Here is a 22500-nt window from a genome sequence, read left to right as displayed (position 1 = left end):
TCCTTCCGAGGTCGGTCAGATGAGTCCCCAGCTTGGTGGGAGGGAAGTGCAGAGGACTGGGGAAGGCAATGGCAAACCGCCCCTTAAAAAGTCTGCTGTGAAAACATTGTGAAAGCAACGTCACCCCAGAGTCAGAACCGACTGGTGCTTGCACAGGGGACCTTTCCTTTCCTCTTTTCTCTAGAGCTCCACTGCGCAGAACTGGTGCCATGACACTCTAGGAATTGTTTTCTAAAAAAAATCTACAGTAAAACCACAGCATTTACAGGAATGCCTAGAGAGGCCCAATACTGGAAGTGACACAATGGAAAGCAACAACAGGAAGCCATGCTAATCTTAGGGGATGTGGCCTAATATGCTAATGAGTGTGTGACCTAATATGCTAATATTAGGGGATGTGGTCTAATATGGTAATTAGTTTCTGCTGGGCTTTTCCGACAAAATAAGTCCTGGACCAAGGCATTTGACTAGGGTGGCGGGCCGGGTGTGTCTGTGCCAAATTAGGCTTTCCCCACATGACTTCAAATAGAGAAACAATTATTTGCATTAATTTTTGCCTGCCTGAATCGTTCTCCCTCGGCAGGGCACTGTTTTTTTAAGTTGATAATTTTGTATGGCCCACAAATGATGTTATAAATATCCAAACGGCCCTTGGCAGAAAAAAAAGGTTCCCCACCCCTGTCCTAGATCTACTAGGAAGTCCAAGTTTGACGTTTGGATCTGATGAAATGCCTTGTCTTGAATGTGAAGATATGAAGATTTACACAACCCCAGTTTGAATATCTGATGAAGCTATGAAACGGCTGATTCCAGCCTGTGGCCCCATGATTAGTCTAGAAATTTGGGGTACAGTCTTGGTCTCCACTTATACCATCTATTTGTCATGACCTATTAATTTACCATCCTGACTATTTGCATTATTTTTATTTGCATTATTTGCATTAATTTTTGCCTGCCTGAATCGTTCTCTCTCGGCAGGGCACTGTTTTTTTAAGTTGATAATTTTGTATGGCCCACAAATGATGTTATAAATATCCAATCAGCCCTTGGCAGAAAAAAAAGGTTCCCCACCCCTGTCCTTGATCTACTAGGAAGTGCAAGTTTGAAGTTTGGATCTGATGAAATGCCTTGTCTTGAATGTGAAGATATGAAGATTTACACAATCCCGGTTTGAATATCTGATGAAGCTATGAGTGAAACGGCTGATTCCAGCCTGTGGCCCCGTGATTAGCCTAGAAATTTGGGGTACAGTCTTGGTCTCCACTTATACCATCTATTTGTCATGACCTATTAATTTACCATCCTGACTATTAGATTTTGGGCTGACATCTACTGACATCTATGTTTTAATCTGCAAAATGTGCCCGCACCACCTATGCTGTATTTTATTTTGTTGTGCTTTTTTTCAATTGTTTTATTATTATTTTATTGTCGGGTTTTAACTGTTACTTATTATTTCTGTAATCCACCCTGAGCCTGGAGGAATATAAATCTACTAAATAAATGTTGTTCAGTCGCACAGTTGATTCCGACTCTTTGCAACCCCATGGACAAAGTCACGCCACGCCACTCCTGTCTTTCACCATCCTTCAAAGTCTGCTCAAATTTGTCTTAGTTACATGAGTAACGCTGTCCAGCCCTCTCATCTTTTGCTGTCCCCTTCTTCTTTTGCCTTCTGTCTTTCCAAGCATCAGGATCTTCTCCAGTGAGTACTCCCTTCTCATTTGGTGGCCAAAGTATTGGAGCTTCAGCTTCAGCATCTGACCTTCCAGGGAAAAGTCTGGGTTGATTTCCCTAAAGGGCTGACTGACTGGATCTTCTTGTAGTCCAGACGACTCAAGAGTCTTCTCCAGTGAGTTCTCCCTTCTCATTTGATGGCCAAAGTATTGGAGCTTCAACTTCAGCATCTGACCTTCCAGGGAACAGTCTGGGTTGATTTCTCTTAGGACTGACTGATTGGATCTTCTTGCAGTCCAAGGGACTCTCAAGAGTCTTCTCCAGTGAGTGCTCCCTTCTCATATGGTGGCCAAAGTATTGGAGCTTCAGCATCTGACCTTCCAGGAAACAGTCAGGGTTGATTTCCCTTCTGACTGACTGAATCTTCTTGCAGTCTAAATGAATAAAATATACCAAATAAGCAGAGTTGGGTCTGGTTAACATTTGGACAGAAGACCACCAAGGAAGTCCAGGGCTGCTGAGCAGAGGCAGTCAATGTCATAACCATCTCTGAACTTTTCTTGCCTTGAAAATTTCATCCAGTTGCCATAAGCCTTATGCAAATTGACAGAACTTATCATCATAGCCACATCTAGCCAATTCACTGGTTCTAGATATTGAATGGGCTGTTGTTCTAAACTATTGATATCTCTTAGGAATTTATACCAAAAACCAAGGACTCCCTCAAAAGTACACTGGGTTGTAGCCTACAGTCAGTGTTGTTCTTCATGCCCGACTGACTCCTGATTTGTTTGAAAGTGCGTCCGTGAGCATTGGAATTGGTTTGGGCACAGTTGTTCCACATGTTTGCTTTCCCTCTGCAGTTTCACAGTTGTGGAGTCCGTTTATTTTCTTCCCCACATGCCTTCCATTAATGAGGATTTCCGAGGAAAGTTGTCATCCTTGATGTTATCACCAGAAGGGATGGGCACGAACCGGATTGCAAACTAAAATTTGTTGCATATTTTGGGTGGTTTGTGCGTGCTTTTTTGTTTGTTTGTTTGTGGTTTGTGAAGCCAAGTTTGAAAAGCTACCACAAACTTCCTCTGCTTTCTATTTGCAGCAAAAACAACAACAACAAAAAAACAGCTGGGTTTATCTGTGTCACCTATCTATCTGTCCCGCCCAGCCCGGGCAGGGACTGCGTGGAGGAGACCCCCCGGCGCCTGCCAGCCGCTCCAAGCCCCCGGCATCGCCCCAAGAGCCCCCCCCACCTCTCCAAGCCCCTGTGGAGGCCCCACCCCTCACCTCGACTGACGGGGCGAAAGCAGCCACCCGAGCGACGCCTCCCAGACGGCGAGCCCGGCTTCGAGTCCGTGAGGTCTGGCCGGGGCAAGACGCCGGAGAGCAAGAGGGAGAGCCATTCAGCTCGTCGCAGCACGAGACGCTCCCTTGCAGCACGCCGCTGAGGGCTGGGACGCCTGAGGCACGCCCAGTCAGCCCGGCCCCGACGCACCTCTCCTGGGCGTCTGGGGCTTTGAAGGGGGGAGGAGCCAGAGAGGGGCAGGTCCTGGGAGGGGGGAGGATGGGTCGGGAAGCATAAAAGGAGGGAGGGAGGAGGTCGCTGAGGAGAGCTGGCTGATGCGCAAAGAGGCTGCCTCGCGAGAGAGAGGGACAGGAGCCATAGCACAGCCAGGAGGGAACGGGGGCCTGCGGTGAAGTAACCCAGTGCCCACCCCCCTGTTTCTGAGACCTCCGGGGAACGCCCCAGAGTGCCCGGGTGGGGCAACGGCGACGCCGGGGGACCGGGAGGGGCACCGGGAGGGGCACCAAAGACCCGACAACGTGGTGGAGGAGGCGGGCACTCTCCCGAGCCTAGGACGACCACGCCCCCATATTCCGGCCCCGCCCGGGTGGCACTCAAGCCGAGTGGCGACCCCAACCATTGAGCCGGAGTCCAGCGAGTCGTCGACGGACGAGTCAAGTGAGGACTCCGTGATATACGTGGGGCGGACCGCCGCCATGGACACTAACCCCGCCCCCGTGGATTTGGCCCAGTTTGGGCAGTGGCTCGCAGACCACCAGGCGCAGCTCCTACGGGAGGTCACCCAGCAGCAGACGGCGGCCCAAGCCACCCTCGTGCGGGATCTTCACCAGGCGCTCCTCGCCCGCCCGGAGCCGGCGGGGCCAACACCATTCGGCGCCGGGAGGAGCCCCTGGCCCCCTCTAACGAAGCTGGGGGCGGAGGACGATGTCGAGGCATACCTGGAAGCATTTGAGCGAGTGGCTGAGGCCGCTCATTGGCCCAGAGAGCAGTGGGCCTTTATTTTGGGACCCTACCTGACCGGGGAGGCCCAAGCTGCCATGAAGGCCCTGGAGCGGGCTCAGGCGGCGGACTATACAGCGCTCAAGGCAGCCATCCTGGACCGCCTGGAGATCACGCCTGAGGCCCATCGCCAGAAGCTGCGTTCCTGGCTGCCTACGGGGGAGACGCGACCACGCTCAGCAATAGCGACCCTCAAGGATGCCGCCACCCGGTGGCTCAACCCCACCACCAGCGACGGGCGGCGCATCGTGGAGCTGGTGGTAGTGGAGCAGCTGCTGCAGGTGCTGCCGCCGCGTACCCGCCATTGGGTGGCCTGCTGGAAGCCAACCCGTCTCAGCGAGGTCCAGGAGCTGTGGGAGAACTTTCAGGCCGCCGACCACCGCGGCCTGCCCTTCCGCGCAGAGGGCGGCAAGCCAGGGAAGGGCTTGCCCCCACCCGGCGGACGGGCCGCCCCAGGAGCGACACCCGGGAGGGCGCCCGGGGCCGGAGACCGGGGGGGCCGGGCGCGGACGCCGCGGGCCCGTGCCACGCCGGGGTGGTGGAGGCCCGGAGCACGCCCGGCGCTACCCGGACTTGGTCTACGCCCCGGAGGCCGCGAGGGGGAGAAGGAGGGGCACCCGCCGCCGGAGGCCCGCCGTCCAGCAGGAGACATAGGGCCCTGCTTCACCTGTGGCCAGTGGGGCCATCTCAAACGCGAGTGCCCCCTGATGGAGTGCGACGTGAGCTGGGAAGAGTCCTGGCAGACGGCTGAGGCGGGGACTCGCCCCCCCCCTGGACGATCCCGGTGTCCTTGGGAGGGCGGCAACTGCAGGCCATGGTCGACAACGGCAGCTCGCTGTCTATGATACGAGCCCACTTGGTGCCCGCCCCGCTGCCTGTCATCCGCACCGCCGCCATCCGGTGCGTCCATGGGCACATCGAAAGAAGCCCGGTGGTGTCCATCCCACTGAAATACTTAGGCCGCTACTGGAGCGTGCCGGTCGCCAAAGTAAGCAGCCTGCCCTACCCAATACTGCTCGGGTGGGACGCTCCGCGTTTTGGCGACGTAGTGGAAGCAGCCAACCCCGGCCGACCAGGCCAGCCTGCCGGGGCCGGTCATGATGACGCCGCCCCCGCTGGGGAGACAGAGGACAGCGACCCCGGGGAGGGCCCGTCCAACGCAGAACGTCCCGTGGCGGGTGGCCGAGAGGCGTGGCCGGCGGACCCGCAGTTCGTGGAGGCTCAGGCCGAAGACGAAGAATTGGAGGCGCTGCGGCGGCACGAAGCAGTCCGAGACGGGGTGGTTGTAGACGAGCGCCGGAGCCGGCGCCTCCCTCGAATCATCCGGGAAGAGGGCGTGTGGTTCAGAGAGGTAAAAGGGCGGCTGGGCCCCGGGAAGCAGCTGTTGGTCCCTCACAGGTACCGGCCCGAGGTCCTGAAGGGCGCCCACGACCACCAATGGGCGGGCCACCAGGGGGTGAAGAGTACTCTGACCCGGGTGCTAGCCAACTTCTTCTGGCCTTCCGTAGCCCGGGAGGTCCAGGCCTACTGTCGCTCCTGCGGTATCTGCCAACGCCTCGCGTCTAGGGCCGAGCCGCAAGCCCCCCTAGCCCCCTTGCCCATAGTGGGGGTCCCGTTCGAACGAGTGGCTATGGACTTTGTCGGGCCCCTACCCCGCACCCCGCGTGGGGCCCGCTACATCCTGGTCCTCATGGACTACGCCACCCGGTACCCGGAGGCTATCCCCCTGCCCACCATGAAGAGCGCGGGCGTGGCCAGGGCCTTGATGCACTATTTCGCACATGTGGGGTTGCCCCGGGAGATACTCACAGACCGAGGCACACCCTTCACGGCGAGCCTCATGCGGCAGGTGTGCCAGGCGCTGCACATCAAGCAGCTCTTCACCTCCGTCCACCACCCCCAGACTGACGGGCTGGTGGAGCGGATGAACCAGACCCTGAAGGCCATGCTGAGGAAGACAGCATATGACCACCCCACTGCCTGGGACCTCTATGTGGACCCGCTGGTCTTTGCCATCCGAGAGACGCCCCAGGCATCCCTGGGGTATTCCCCGTTCGAGCTGCTGTACGGGCGGCAACCCCGGGGCATCCTGGGCCTGCTCGGAGAGCAGTGGGTGCAAGGCAGAGCAGTGCCGGGAGAGGCCCCGGAGGAGTACGTCAGGCAGCTGCAGGGACGCCTAGAAGACGTGCGGCGGGAGGCCCGGGAGAACCTCGCACAGGCCCAGGAGGCCCAGAAGAGGCGTTATGACAAGGGCGCTAGGGCCCGCGGGTTCCAGGCGGGAGACGATGTCCTGGTCCACAGGGGAGCGATGGGCCAGAGCCAGGGGGACCCGTGGCGGGGACCCTTCCAAATCACCCGAGTCCTGGGTCCCCTGACGTACGAGGTCCAGTGCGGGCCTCGTGCTCGCCAAAGGAAGACCCTCCATGTGAACAGCCTAAAGGCCTGGGTGCGGCGGGAGGCGCAGCCGGAGCAGGGGCTCGTGGCCGAAGATCCGGGCGAGCTCCCGGACGGAACCCTGCCCTGGACGACCGCGGGGGGCGCCGGGGGAGGCCCGGTGTTGGACGCCGCTCTCACCCCCAGCCAGCGACAGGAGCTGCAGAAGGTCCTGGCCGAGTGCCCGACGGTATTCTCCGACCAGCCGGGCCTGACCACCCTGGTCAAGCACCGGGTAGTAACCCCTGCAGGCCAGGTGGCACGCGCCCGGTGGAGGCCCGTCCCACAGAAGCGCTGGGACGTGATCGCCCGGGAGGTAAGGGAGATGCTGCGCCTCGACGTCATCGAACCATCACAGAGTGAGTGGCGCAGCCCGGTGGTCCTGGTGCCAAAGCCCGACGGCAGCGTGCGCTTCTGTGTGGACTATCGGGAAGTGAACAAACTGGCCAAATTCGATGCCTACCCGATGCCGCGGGCCGATATCCTAATCGACCAGCTGGGGGAGGCCCGGTACCTCTCCGCCCTGGACCTCACCAAGGGCTATTGGCAGGTGCCCATGCACCCGGCCGACAGAGAAAAGACCGCTTTCGCCACCCCACAAGGCTTGTTCCAATTCAAGCGCATGCCCTTTGGCTTGAATGGGGCTGCGGCCATATTCCAGCGGCTGGTGGACAAGGCCCTAGCCCAATGCGAGGGTTTCGCTCGGGCCTATATCGACGACATCGTGGTGTGCAGTCCCACCTGGGAGGCCCACCTGCTCCACCTCCGCCAGGTACTCCACGCCCTGCAGGCCGCCGGGCTCCACGCTAACCCGCGGAAAAGCCGCCTCGGCTTCCAGGAGCTAAAATATCTAGGGTTCCTGGTGGGGAAAGGCCAACTCCGACCCCTGCCCGAGAAGGTCGTCACCCTGGAGCAGCAGCCCCGCCCGCGCACCAAGAAGCAGCTACGGCGCTTCTTGGGATTCGCGGGCTATTACAGCAAATTTATCCCCAACTTTGCGGCAGTGGCCACCCCGTTGACGGACTGCCTGCGGAAGGCGTGCCCGAACGTCCTCCAGTGGGGGCCAGCCCAAGACGCAGCATTTGAGGCACTGCGTACGAGCCTCTCCCGAGACCCCGTGCTGAGAAACCCGGACTTCTCCCAGCCCTTTGTGTTGCACACAGATGCTTCGGGGACCGGTATCGGGGCAGCCCTGCTCCAGGGGGGCCCTGGGGACGAACGCCCGGTCCTATTCATCAGCCGCAAGCTCCTGCCCGCCGAGCGGGCGTACTCCACCGTAGAAAAGGAGGCCCTGGCGGTCAAGTGGGCCGTCGGGGCATTGAAATTCTACCTCACCAACAACCCTTTCCGGTTGGTGGTGGACCACGCCCCCCTGCTGTGGATGTCGAGGATGAAGGACTCCAATGACCGAGTCCTTCGCTGGTATATGTCTCTTCTCCCCTTTTCTTTCACAGTGCACCATCAAGCCGGGGCCGACCACCGCGTGGCCGACTACCTCTCCCGGGTCTTCGAGGAGGAAGCGGAGAAGCAAGGGACACGGGGGGGGGGTGTGTCCCGCCCAGCCCGGGCAGGGACTGCGTGGAGGAGACCCCCCGGCGCCTGCCAGCCGCTCCAAGCCCCCGGCATCGCCCCAAGAGCCCCCCCCCCACCTCTCCAAGCCCCTGTGGAGGCCCCACCCCTCACCTCGACTGACGGGGCGAAAGCAGCCACCCGAGCGACGCCTCCCAGACGGCGAGCCCGGCTTCGAGTCCGTGAGGTCTGGCCGGGGCAAGACGCCGGAGAGCAAGAGGGAGAGCCATTCAGCTCGTCGCAGCACGAGACGCTCCCTTGCAGCACGCCGCTGAGGGCTGGGACGCCTGAGGCACGCCCAGTCAGCCCGGCCCCGACGCACCTCTCCTGGGCGTCTGGGGCTTTGAAGGGGGGAGGAGCCAGAGAGGGGCAGGTCCTGGGAGGGGGGAGGATGGGTCGGGAAGCATAAAAGGAGGGAGGGAGGAGGTCGCTGAGGAGAGCTGGCTGATGCGCAAAGAGGCTGCCTCGCGAGAGAGAGGGACAGGAGCCATAGCACAGCCAGGAGGGAACGGGGGCCTGCGGTGAAGTAACCCAGTGCCCACCCCCCTGTTTCTGAGACCTCCGGGGAACGCCCCAGAGTGCCCGGGTGGGGCAACGGCGACGCCGGGGGACCGGGAGGGGCACCAAAGACCCGACACTATCATTGAGTTTATCTAGTATCTATCTATCATCGATACAGATATAGATTTGTCTATCAATCAATATAGATATAGATCTGTCTGTCTTTCTACCTACTGATATAGATATGTCTATCAATATGGATTTATATGTCTGCCTGTCTGTCTGTCTATCTCCATCCATCCATCCATCCATCCATCCATCCATCCATCCATCCATCATCCATCATCCATCCATTCATCATCCATCCATCATCCATCCATTCATCATCCATCCATCATCCATCCATCCATCCATCCATCCATCCATCCATCCATCCATCCTGTTCCAGATGGCTTGATATCAGATGGTGTGGCCTAATATGGAAATGAGTTCCTGCTGGGCTTTTTCTACAAAAAAAGCCATCTATCTATCTATCTATCTATCTATCTATCTATCTATCTATCTATCTATCTATCTATCTATCTATCTATCTATCTATCTATCTATCATCTATCTGTCTGTCTGTCTGAATACAAACCTATCTGTCTATACAATCTGTCTGTCTGTCTGAATACAAACCTATCTGTCTATACAATCTCACCATAGCTCTGTTTGCTCAAACGGATCTGTGCTGATTTACTACAGTTAGATTAAAAGAAATCTGTCTCCTCAACAGCTTGTTTAAGGCAGAATGGCAAGCCAGATGAATGAGAGCCAACTGGTCTGCATGGGGGAATTGGTATGATGGTATTAGCGACGTGCCCTTCCTGAAGGAAGCCAGCCAAGACTTGCACCCTCACGTACCACATTTCTCGTTTATGCTCCATCTCCAGCCAATTAATGCCACACTAAATTATCTACCTGCCAGGCCTCTAATTGCACACCCCTGCAAAACAACTTCAGAACTATTGTTGCACCTATATTAACCTCGAGGGGATGGCCCATAAAATGGAAGAGTCGTAAACCTTCATTCCTGAAGGTTTGTATCCCCCCTTGGGGAATCTGTGGTGTGGTCCAAAATATATGAAGGCAGCACTGGATAAAAGTCAGTGGGGGCCTCCATTCCGAAAGAAATTCCTACGGCTCTGAGGAACCCATTTTCTTTTCTCCTTTGCCTGCCTGAACCCAAAGACCCTTCTCTGGCCTAAAGCACTGCTGTGAGTGTTAAGAGAGCCAGTTTGGTGTAGTGGTTAAGTGTGTGGACTCTTATCTGGGAGAACTGGGCTTGATTCCCCACTCCTCCACTTGCAGCTGCTGGAATGGCCTTGGGTCAGCCATAACTCTCGTAGAGCTATCCTTGAAAGGGCAGCTTCTGTCAGAGCTCTCTCAGTCCCACCCACCTCACAGGATGTCTGTTGTGGGGGGAGAAGTTATAGGAGATTATAAGCCACTGAGTCTCTGTCTTTGGAAGGGCAGCTGCTGTGAGAGCCCTCTCAGCCCCACCCACCTCAAAGGGTCTCTGTTGTGGGGAAAGAAGATATAGAAGATCGTAAGCTGCTCTGAGACTCTGTCTTTGGAAGGGCAGCTGCTGTGATAGCCCTCTCAGCTCCACCCACCTCACAGGGTGTCTGCTGTTGGGGGAGGAGATATAGAAGATTGTAAGCCGCTCTGAGTATCTGATTCAGAGAGAAGGTCGGGGTATAAATCTGCAATTCTTCTTCTTCTTCAGCCCCCTTTAGCAGGAGACCTCTACTAAGAGTTGGCAATGCCAGTTTGGGGAATTTCTGGAGATTTGGGGGAGGAGTCTATTGGAATTTGGAAAAGGTAGGGAACTCAGCAACCATGGGTTAGAAGAATGATTTATACCCAATGATTTATACATCTATATAAATACCCAATGATTTATACCCTGCCCTTCACTTAAGAACAGAAGAGAAGCCATGTTGGATCAGGCCAATGGCCCATCCAGTCCAACACTCTGTGTCACACAGTGGCCAAAAAACCCAGGTGCCATCAGGAGGTCCACCAGTAGGGCCAGGACACTAGAAGCCCTCTCACTGTTGCCCCTCCCAAGCACTAAGAATACAGAGCGTCACTTGCCCCAGACAGAGAGTTCCAACAATACGCTGTGGCTAATAGCCACCGATGGAACTCTGCTCCAGATGTTGATCCAATCCCCTCTTGAAGTCATCTATACTTTCTCGCTGCCACCCCCACTTGAAGTGTCAGAGCAGTTTACAATCTCTTTCCCCCTCTCCCCCACAATAGACACCCTGTGAGGCAGGTGGGGCTGAGAGAGCTCTGAGAGAACTGCTCTTGAGAAGAACAGCTCTGAGAGAACTGTGACTGACCCAAGATCACTCAGCAGGTGCATGTGGAGGAGGGGGGGGGTGGGATCAAACCCGGTTCTCCCAGATTAGATTCTGCACACTGAACCACTAAACTAAACTGGCTACCACACAGTCCACTCTCCAAAGTGGCATTTTCTCTAGGGGACCCAATCTCTGTAGTTTGGAGATCAGCTGCGATTCCAGGAGATCTGGACTGCATGACATTGTACTCTGTTAAGGTGCTTTGGTAAGTCCTGTGACTCAGCTGCAGAGCATCTGCTTGGCATTCAGAAGGTCCCCGGTTCAGTCCCTGGTGTCTCCATTTAAAAGGATCAGGTAGTAGGTGATCCTACTAGAAACCAGTTTGGTGTAGTGATTAAATGAAAGACCTCTAACTGAGACCGTGGAGAGGTGCTGCCGGCCTGAGAAAACAATACTGACTTCAGTATAAAGCAGCTTCTTCCGTTCGTGAGGTCCCTTCCTTTTCCATATCCCGCTCTATTTTGGCTGCACTCTGCAGCTTTCCAGGTATTTCCCCACCCAGAGGTGGAAACCCAATCATCTTGCTCATTTCCTCACCCAGAGGTAGGAACTCAAACATCTTACTCATTTCCCCACCCAGAGGTGGAAAACCAATCGTCTTGCTCATTTCCCCACCCAGAGGTGGAAACCCAATCATCTTGCTCACTTCCCCACCCAGAGGTGGAAACCCAATCATCTTGCTCATTTCCCCACCCAGAGGTGGAAACCCAATCATCTTGCTCATTTCCCCACCCAGAGGTGGAAACCCAATCATCTTGCTCATTTCCCCACCCAGAGGTGGAAACCCAATCATCTTGCTCACTTCCCCACCCAGAGGTGGAAACCCAATCATCTTGCTCACTTCCCCACCCAGAGGTGGAAACCCAATCATCTTGCTCATTTCCCCACCCAGAGGTGGAAACCCAATCATCTTGCTCATTTCCCCACCCAGAGGTGGAAACCCAATCATCTTGCTCATTTCCCCACCCAGAGGTGGAAACCCAATCATCTTGCTCATTTCCCCACCCAGAGGTGGAAACCCAATCATCTTGCTCATTTCCCCACCCAGAGGTGGAAACCCAATCATCTTGCTCATTTCCCCACCCAGAGGTGGAAACCCAAACATCTTGCTCATTTCCCCACCCAGAGGTGGAAACCCAAACATCTTACTCATTTCCCCGCCCAGAGGTGGAAACCCAATCACCTTGCTCATCATAGCTGCTGGTGCACATCTGTGTCCTCCTTTCTCAGTAATTTTCAATGTACCCTGGACACATCATCTTGGCATTTGAGGAAAAGTACTCTTGTATAGCACAAATATGTGCGCAAAGAGGCGGGGAAGGGGCTCCGTTTCCCCTCAAATGTGGAACCCAGCCCTGTGCAATCTGGTTCTCATGGCATTTGGGCAGCTGCTTGTTTTAACTCCATTTGCAATAAGATTAAAACTCTATATTATTTATTTATTGCATTTATATCCCACTTTCCCCAAGCAGGCTCAGGGCACGATATAGCAATCTATGCTTCTCCTCATAGAATCATAGAGTTGGAAGGGACCTTCAGGGTCATCTAGTCCTGCACAGTGCAGGAAACCCCCTGCACAAGGCAGGAAACTCACAAACACCTCCCCCTAAATTCACAGGATCCTCATTGCTGTCAGATGGCCATCTAGCCTCTTTTTAAAAACCTCCAAGGAAGTAGAGCCCACCACCTCCCGAGGAAGCCTGTTCCACTGAGGAATCACTATAATGGTCCGGAAGTTCTTCCTAATGTTGAGCTGGAAACTCTTCTGATTTAATTCCAACCCAATGGTTCTGGTCCTACCTTCTGGGGCCACAGAAAACAATTCTGCACCATCCTCTATAGGACAGCCCTTCAAGGACTTGAAGAGTACTTCCCATAGCATCCCATATTGTCTGTAGGGTCCAGCACAATTGAGGTCCTCTGGACAGAGAGGTCTTCTGCTGCAAAAAAAAAAAATCCATTTGAAACAGACCTGGTAGGGATTCCAAGGGCCATCTAGTTCAACCATCTGCAAAAGGCAGGAAATTCACAGGTAGCCCTCCATTCCTCCAGCGACCCCTACTCCATGTCCCGAGGAAAGCAAAAAACTCCATTGGCCAACTTGTCCGGGGGGGGGGAGGGGAATTCCTTCCTGACCCCAAAGTGGCAGTAGCCATTTCCCTGGACATAAAGAAAGGACCATGAGAGCTGAGCACTGGCTCATCCTTTCCTGCCCTCCATCTTGCCGTCTGCCTAAATTCACAGAATCAGCATTGCTGTCAGATGGCCATCTAGCCTCTGCTTAAAAACCTCCAAAGAAGGAGACCCCACTATGTCGCAAAGAAACCTGTTCCCCACTCTGTCCCATTTGGAGAAGCGTCAGACAAAATCTTGAGAGTCCCTTGGACTGCAGGAAGATCAAATCAATCAGTCCTAAGGGAAATCAACCCAGACTGTTCCCTGGAAGGTCAGATGCTGAAGCTGAAGCTCAAATTCTTTGGCCACCGATGAGAAGGGAGCACTCCCTGGAGAAGACCCTGACGCTGGGAAAGACAGAAGGCAAAAGAAGAAGGGGACGGCAAAAGATGAGATGGCTGGACAGCGTTACTGATGTAACAAACACGAATTTGAGCAGACTTCGGAGGATGGTGGAAGACAGGAGGGCCTGGCGTGACTTTGTCCAGGGGGTCGCAAAGAGTCGGACTCGACTGTGCGACTGAACAACAACAACAGACAACATCTAGGCAAGTTACTCCCAATGAACCTTCCTCATTTTGTGTTGGTAAGGAATTTAGTCTAGATCTGACCTTCTATGCCTACTCATGAATTCAGGTACATAAGAACATAAGAGAAGCCATGTTGGATCAGATGAATGGCCCATCCAGTCCAACTTTCTGTGTCACACAATGGCCAAAAAACCCAAGTCCCCTGTTGAGGGCAGGGATCCCCCACCCCCTGTTCACACATTCCTCTGAGTAGCAGCAGGAGGCAGCTTTAAGGGGGGACTGGAGAAATATGTGGAGCAGTGGCTCTTAGCCAGAAGATATAGGTGGAACACTCTGTCTGGAGCAGTGATGCTCTGTATTTTTGGTGCTTGGGGGGCAACAGTGGAAGGACGTTTGGAGTTCTGGCCCTGCTGTTGAATCTCTTGATGGCACCTGGGATTTGACCACTGTGTGATACAGACTGTTGGACTGGATGGGCCTTTGACCTGGTCCAATATGGCTTCTCTTCTTTTCTTATGTCTGGGGCAATGATGCTCTGTCTTCTTGATGCTCAGGGGCAACAGTGGGAGGGCTTCAGGAGTTCTAGCCCTGCTGATGGACCTCTTGATGGCACCTGGTTTTTGGCCACTTTGTGATGCCATCCAGCATGGCTTCCTTTATGCGCTTAACTGTGGAGGTCCATGAGGGGCTGTTAATCGCATGGTATAAATGGAATACTCTGTCTGGGGCAGTGATGCTCTGTATTCTTGGTACTTGGGAGGCAACAAAGGTAGGGGTTTCTGGAGTTCTGGCCCTGTTGGGTACCTCCTGATGGCACCTGGATTTTGGCCACTGTGTGACATGAAGTGTTGGACTGGATGAACTATTGGCCTGATCTATTACGGCTTCCCTTATTTCTTTTTTGTTGTTGTTCAGTCGCACAGTCGAGTCCGACTCTTTGCGACCCCATGGACAAAGTCAAGCCAGGCCCTCCTGTCTTCCACCATCCTCCAAAGTCTGCTCAAATTTGTGTTTGTTACATCAGCCATCTCATCTTTTGCCGTCCCCTTCTTTTGCCTTCTGTCTTTCCCAGCATCAGGATCTTCTCCAGTGAGTGCTCCCTTCTCATTGGGTGGCCAAAGGATTTGAGCTTCATCTTCAGCATCTGACCTTCCAGGGAACAGTCTGGGTTGATTTCCCTTAGGATTGACTGATTGGATCTTCTTGCAGTCCAAGCGACTCTCAAGAGTCTTCTCCAGCACCACAGCTCAAAAGCATCTATTCTTCTGCACTCAGCCTTCCTTATGGTCCAACTCTCACAGCCATACATTACTACTGGGAATACCATCGCTTTGACTATACAGACTTTTGTTGGCAGGGTGTTGTCTCTACTTTTTATTATACTGCCCAAGTTCACCATAGCTGTCCTCCCAAGGAGCAAACGTCTTTTAATTTCATGGCTACAGTCGCCATCTGCAGTGATCTTGGATCCCAGAAATGTGAAGTCTGTCACTACTTCCATGTCTTCCCCTTCGATTTGCCAAGGTGTGATGGGGCCGGATGCCAGGATCTTGGCCTTTTTGATGTTGGGTTTCAAGCCTACTTTTGTGCTCTCCTCTTTCACCCTCAACAAGAGGTTCTTTAGGTCCTCCTCACTTTCTGCCATTAGAGTGGTGTCATCTGCATATCTGAGGTTGTTGATGTTTTCCCCGGCCATTTTAATTCCGGCTTCTGCTTTCTTATTTCTTAGGAGATTCTTTAAAAAGAAATCCAGAGCAACCTATGTGGAATCACATAATTTGAATTTTTTGAAAATGGAGGCAACACAGGTTATCTTTAAGAATTGGGCTAAGATCTTGGAGAGATTGGTCCGAACCTCCACTTTGCTCACTGGATGACCTCAGGTCCATCATGCTCTTGTAGCCTCATCTACCTTTCAGGGTGGCTATGAAGAGAAAACAGAGGAGATGAGAGCACTGCTGTAAATTGTTTTCAGTTCCCCCTTGGGAAAAAGTGGGGTATGGATATCTAAATGGAAATAAAAAGAAATTCATTAACAAGCTGTTTCAGTTCCCACTTGTGGAGAAAATAATGAAATATGGGCTCAACGTGGTTTGATATCATCTATGGACTATCTTTCTCTATTAGCATTGAGCTGATCTCCCCTGCCATTTCATTCATATTCCCCTCTCTTAACTTCCTTCCTTCCTTCCTTCCTTCCTTCCTTCCTTCCTTCCTTCCTTCCTTCCTTCCTTCCTTCCTTCCTTCCTTCCTTCCATGTTTGTCTATTTGTATTCTTATGAATGCACCCAGCACTCTTTATATGGTCACCAGAATTGATAATATTCATTTTGTTCGAGATTTTGGAATTGTACTTAGTACTTGTTCTTCTATTTGCCCATGTTTGGTGTATGAAGAAAGATCTATATATTTTGGTATTTACTCTTTTAATAAAGTTTGATTGATTAAAAAATAAGTTGTTTTGGGGCTGTGCGAATAATGTCCTTACATTATTTAAATACATAACATGTCTGACCTGCTCTGAACAGATTAATGGAAAACTGTATCCATGTTTGATACCCATGGACAGAATGTGGGGGTGAATCGGTGGATGTATATTTTGGTATTTACTCTTTTAATAAAGTTTGATTGATTAAAAAAATAAGTTGTTTCGGGGCTGTGGGAATAATGTCCTTGCATTATTTAAATACATAACATGTCTGACCTGCTCTGAACAGATTAATGGAAAACTGTATCCATGTTTGAGACCCATGGACAGAATGTGGGGGTGAATCGGTGGATGTATATTTTGGTATTTACTCTTTTAATAAAGTTTGATTGATTAAAAAATGAGTTGTTTCGAGGCTGTGGGAATAATGTCCTTGCATTATTTAAATACATAACATGTCTGACCTGCTCTGAACAGATTAATGGAAAACTGTATCCATGTCTGAGACCCATGGAAAGAATGTGGGGGTGAATCGGTGGATGTATATTTTGGTATTTACTCGTTTAATAAAGTTTGATTGATTAATCAACTGATCGCTCGTAAGAATGGCCTAGGACCTGCCTACCTTAGGGACCGTCTCTCCCCACGCGTTCCCCAGAGGGTACTTAGATCTGGATTCCAAAATCTATTAGCAATCACTGGACCGACGGAGGCCAAACTAAAGTCCACCAGAGAGAAAGCCTTCTCGATAGCAACCCCCTACCGGTGGAACCAACTGCCAGAGGAAGTGAGGGCCTTGCAGATCCTCGCCCAGTTCCGCAGGACGTGCAAGACCCCTCTGTCCCGGATGGCTTTTAACTGATGCTGAGCCTTGTACTGTAGGGAAATTGAAGAAATACCGTCGCCATTGAAATTATACAACACCAAAGAGGCTGGCACCAAATCATTTTTTATTATTATTATTGAATGAGAACGTTTATAATATTGTATGGATTTTAATTGTTTGTTGTGGTTTTATGCTGTGAGCCGCCCTGAGCCTGCCTCGACGGGGAGGGCGGAATATAAATCAAATGAAGTAGAAGTAGAAGTGGTTCATATTTCGGAAGACGGTTCCAACCGGAAAAGGCTTTTGCAAAACAAGGCCATTTCAGACACCAGTTGGCCCGTTGCTGGAAATGCAACTGGAATTTCTGTGCTGGAGAAAGTCTGCTGAAGAATGCTATACCTGAAAGCAGAGGACTTTGACAACAAATTAGCTACAGCGGGTCTTCCCTTTCTTTGGGCAGTTATGAACTATTCTCATTTGGGGTATATATGAATTGGATATCCCCCTTTGGACTGTGCACTTGTTTTTGTGAAGGATTCGCTTATGATATAGTTTGAATTGAATTTGGTACATTTCATTAAATTTGGTTGCTTAGTGGTTCCTGTGTTTTGAAATGCATTCCACAGATTGCGTTTCTCTTTACCTCTTACCTGTGTTCTCACTCTTTGTGGTTAACAACTCCTCCCCCACCCAGGTGGAAACTGGAGCTCTTCTGAATTACAACTCATCTCTAGAGTATAGAAATCCGTTTGATTGGAATGCAAGTTATTTACATTTCAGCCATTATAGATGTCCTTAAAAGGCCAGCTTCAATTAACAGATGTTGTTTGCTGGAAAACAGGATATGATGTATTGTGCTTATATCCACTTAGGAACTGGCTGAAGTCAGACGGGGGAAAATCCAGAAGGAAATTGTTTGGCATGTATTGGTTAGTTAACACTTTGTGTGCAAGATCCTGTATACAAGTTTAACAGGTCAGTATCCAGTCCCTATGCTCTGTGGGAAGTAGAAACCTAAGGATCACCATTCACAGAAGTAGCCACGTAGCTGGAAGGATGTATTAAGTAATGTAGAATGCATTGTGTTATATTCCTTTATCTCCAGTACCTTTCCCTGATGTTTTATACTAGTAAACTTTATTTCTTTTGATAAGCAAGAGTTCGGTCTCCATTTATGCATCCACCTCACCTCTGATTTAAAAATGAATATCTCAACATGTCTTCTCTGGAGAAGAAGAAGGTAGATTTATACCCTGCCCTTCTCTCTGAATCAGAGTCTCAGAGCAGCTCACAATCTCCTTTATCTACTTTACCCACAATAGACACCCTGTGAGGTGTAGGTGGGTCTGAGAGAGCTCTGCGAGAGCTATGGCTGACCCAAGGCCATTCCAGCAGCTGCAAGTGGAGGAGGGGGGAATCAAACCCAGTTCTCCCAGGTAAGAGGAAGGAGGAAAGGTCCCCTGCGCAAGCACCAGTCATTTCCGACTCTGGGGTGCCGTTGCTTTCACAATGTTTTCACAGCTGACTTTTTACGGGGTGGTTTGCCATTGCCTTCTCCAGTCATCTACGCTTTCCCCCCAGCAAGCTGGGTACTCGTTTTACCGACCTCAGAAGGATGGAAGGCTGAGTCAACCACAAGCCGGCTACTTGAAAACCCAGACTGCACGCTTAACCACTACACCAAACAGGCTGACTCAAGTAGCTTTCCCGGATGTTTTATACTCATAAATTTTGACCAATTTCCAACAAGCCTTACACCGCCCTCACACCCCTCTTCTCTGCGGGGCTTCTGTCGGATTTCACACCAACTGCCCTGCGGCTGCAACTAAGTTTGCCTTTTCCCCACGGCAAACAGAAACTGGTTTTTAGAGGATCTTGTTTGCTGTGAGAGAAAGGCGGAATGATTTGCAGCCCCGGGGCAGATGATAATAATAATAATAATAATAATAATAATAATAATAATAATAATAATAATAATAATAATAATAATAATAATAATAATAATAATAATAATAATAATAATAAACAAATTTATTTATATCCCGCCCTCCCCGCCTAGGCAGGCTCAGGGCGGCTAACAACAAATTCAGATAAAAAGTTATACAGTATATACAGTAATTTTAAAACAACGTTAAAAGTTATACAATAATTTAAATCAACAAAGTCTTAGTGTGAAATCCAACAGAAGCCCCGCAGAGAAGAGGAGAGTGAAAGGGGCATAAGGCTAATGGGAAATCGGTCTCTATTTCTTTTGATAAGCAGAAGTCTTCGTTGATGCCTCCACCTCACCTCTGATTAAAAAACAAATATCTCAACACGTGCTCCCTGGAGAAAACGGCATAGCGTTAGAGGGTGGGCTCTATGACAACGCATCCCTGCCAAACACCTTCCCCAGGAATCTCCCAACCCAAAGCTGGCAACCCAAGTTTGCCTTCTCCCAAGCCTGCTCTCTATCAAGCAGGATGGCACAAAAGGTAACTTCCAGCTATATAGCGCATAAGGTATAGGGGAGCCATAATGCTTTTCAAGCTCTGTTACTGAAGACTGAGTGAACAGAATGGTATACAATGTATATTACCAGGCTTATTTATGTTCGGGAATGAAACGAGTCCCTGGCAACGGCGCGTGCCAGCGCGAAAACAAACCACCGCCATCTCTCGCTCTTCTGAATGAGATCCAGCGCATAGACGGCAAATGACAAATTGCAAACAGCTTGTTTACGAGCAGTCGTCCATTTCGCCATGTTTACTTTACAAGCTAATATAGTGATGGTATATGGGGCTCTAAGCCCCCCACACCACCGCCACCACCACAACCTACCCAAAGGTTTTCCAAAGCATGTTCCTAGCTAAGCAAGCTATTGAATATGCTCTTCCTTGCCAACTGAAGGCAGATGGTTCTGCAGTGGGAAGGAGAGAACGGAAGGAGCAAACTCTGCCGATTGATGCGACTCGGACAAAAGGTATTATGGCGTCGGAAAAGGTGCAGAAAAGGGCAACTGAAAGGATTAAGGGTAGGGCTTTTTTTGTAGCAGGAACTTCTTTGCATTAGGCTACACCCCCCCCCCCCCCAATGTAGCCAATCCTCCAAAAGCTTACAGGGCTCTTAGTATAGGGCCTACTGTATGAACAGAAGAGAACATAATAACATAAGACATCACCAGAAGGTGTACTAAATTATATCAGCTCAGCATCTACCTTAAAATGCATCTTGAATTATAATTGTCATAATCAAACCTTACTCCCATCATACATTTTAAATTACTTTCTCATATGTGGCCACAGTGGCATGATGAAGCTTTTTATTATTATTATTATTATTTGTTTATTTATATTCTGTCCATTCCCCCATAGGGGCTCAGAGCAGAGTACATCATAAATAATATAATAAAATTAAATTAATAACATAAGAAAAGCCATGTTGGATCAGGCCAACAGCCCATCCAGTCCAACACTCTGTGTCACACAGTGGCCAAACAACCAGGTGTCATCAGGAGGTCCACCAGTGGGGCCAGAACACTAGAAGCCCTTCCACTGTGACCCACCCCCCAGCACCAAGAATACAGAGCATCACTGCCTCAGACAGAAGAACATAAAAGAAGCCATGTTGGATCAGGTCGATGGCCCATCTAGTCCAACACTCTGTGTCACACAGTGGCCAAAAACCCCAGGTGCCATCAGGAAGTCCATCAGTGGGGCCAGGACACTAGAAGCCCTCCCACTGTGACCCTCCCAAGCTCCAAGAATACAGAGCATCACTGCCTCAGACAGAAGAACATAAGAGAAGCCATGTTGGATCAGGCCGATGGCCCATCCAGTCCAACACTCTGTGTCACACAGTAGTCAAAAAACCCATGTGCCATCAGGAGGTCCACCAGTGGGGTCAGAACACTAGAAGCCCTCCTACTGTACCCCCCAAGCACCCAGAATAAAGAGCATCACTGCCCCAGACATAGAGTTCCATCTATACACACATGGATATACACACAGCTTCCTCAGGGCTTTTTTTGTAGCAGGAACTCCTTTGCATATTAGGCCACACCTCTTTTATGTGGCCAATCTTCCAAGAGCTTTCAGGGCTCTTCGTACAGGGCCTCCAGTAAGCTCTTGGATGATTGGCTACATGAAAGGGGTGTGGCCTAATATGCAAACGAGTTCCTGCTACAAAAAGCCCTTTTTAAGGGGACAGAACACTTTCCCTATGAAGAAAGGTTAAAGACGTTAAGGCTCTTTAGCCTAGAGAAACCATGACTGGTGGGTGACATGACAGAGGTTTATAAAATTACAGGATAGATGAGGTAGAAAAAGAAGAACTTTCCTCCCAATTTCACAAGACAAGCACTCACACAGTGCAATCCTAAACCAATATACTCAGGATCCTACTGAAGTCTAGTCAATGGGGCTTATTCCCAGGGAAGCGCTCTTAGGATTCTGGTGATGGGCACACAATAGAATTAATGAGCAGTTGGTTTAGAGCAGGTCAAAGGACGTATTTGTTCACCCAAAGAGTGATGGACATATGGAATTCACTGCTGCATGAAGCGGTGGCCACTACAAGCATAGATAGCTTCATGAGGGGATATGGATCAGAGGTCCATAAGTGTATCTCAGCCACAAGGTCTAGATCAGGGGTGGGGAACCTTTTTTCTGCCGAGGGACATATGGATATTTATAACATCATCCACGGGCCATAAAAATTATCAACTTAAAAAAACAGTGATTCAGGAGAGCAATATTAATGCAAATAATTGTTTTTTTCTATTTGAAGTCATGTGGGGAGAGCTTAACCTGGCACACACACACATACACACACACAGCCCGCCGCCCTAGGCAAATGCATAGGTGCAGGGCTTTTTTGTAGAAAAAGCCCAGCAGGAACTCAGTAGCATATTAGACTACATCCCCTGATATTAGCATATTAAGTAACACCCTCATTAGCATATTAGACCACACCCTCTGGGGGTTATCAAGTGCAAAACAAACTGTGACAGTAACTTTTCCAGGCCCTGCAGCAATTCTGGCCAGTCAAACAGGCCCCAGGGAGGCTGCCGCACAGTACATCGGGGCCCTGTGATCCCTGCCTGGCCCTGGGGAGGTTGCTGCACAGCAACAGCTGGGCCCCACGATCCTTGCTGGCCAGCCAGGCTTCAGGGAGGCTGCCATATGGCTCGGTTCAGCCCAGCAATCCCTGAGGGCCACACCAAGTGACCTCGAGGGCCGCATATGGCCCTCGGGACGGAGGTTCCCCACCCCTGGTCTAGATGGAACCCTCTGTCTGGGGCAGTGATGTTCTGTATTCTTGGTGCTTGGGGGGCCACAATGGGAGGCCTCCTGGAGTTCTGGCCTCCTGATGGCACCTGGGTTTTGGCCACTGTGTGACACAAAGTGTTGGACTGGATCAGTCACTGGCTCGATCCAATACAACTTTTAAGAGTCCAATTTGGTGTAGTGGTAAGGAGCAGTAAACTCTAATCTAAAGAACCAGGTTTGATTCCCCACTCATCTACATGAAGCAAGCTGAGTGACCTGGGTCACAGTTGCCTCGGAGTTGTTCTCTCAAGGGCAGTTCTCTCAGAGCTCCTTCAGCCCCACCGACCTCACAGGTGTTGGTTGTGGGGAGACAAAGGAGAAGAGATTGTAAACCAC

This window comes from Heteronotia binoei, chromosome 4, assembly GCF_032191835.1.
Source record: "Heteronotia binoei isolate CCM8104 ecotype False Entrance Well chromosome 4, APGP_CSIRO_Hbin_v1, whole genome shotgun sequence".
NCBI classification, from domain to species: Eukaryota; Metazoa; Chordata; class Lepidosauria; order Squamata; family Gekkonidae; genus Heteronotia; species Heteronotia binoei.
The sequence above is the reverse complement of the archived record's forward strand: the minus strand, read 5'-3'. Positions refer to the sequence as shown.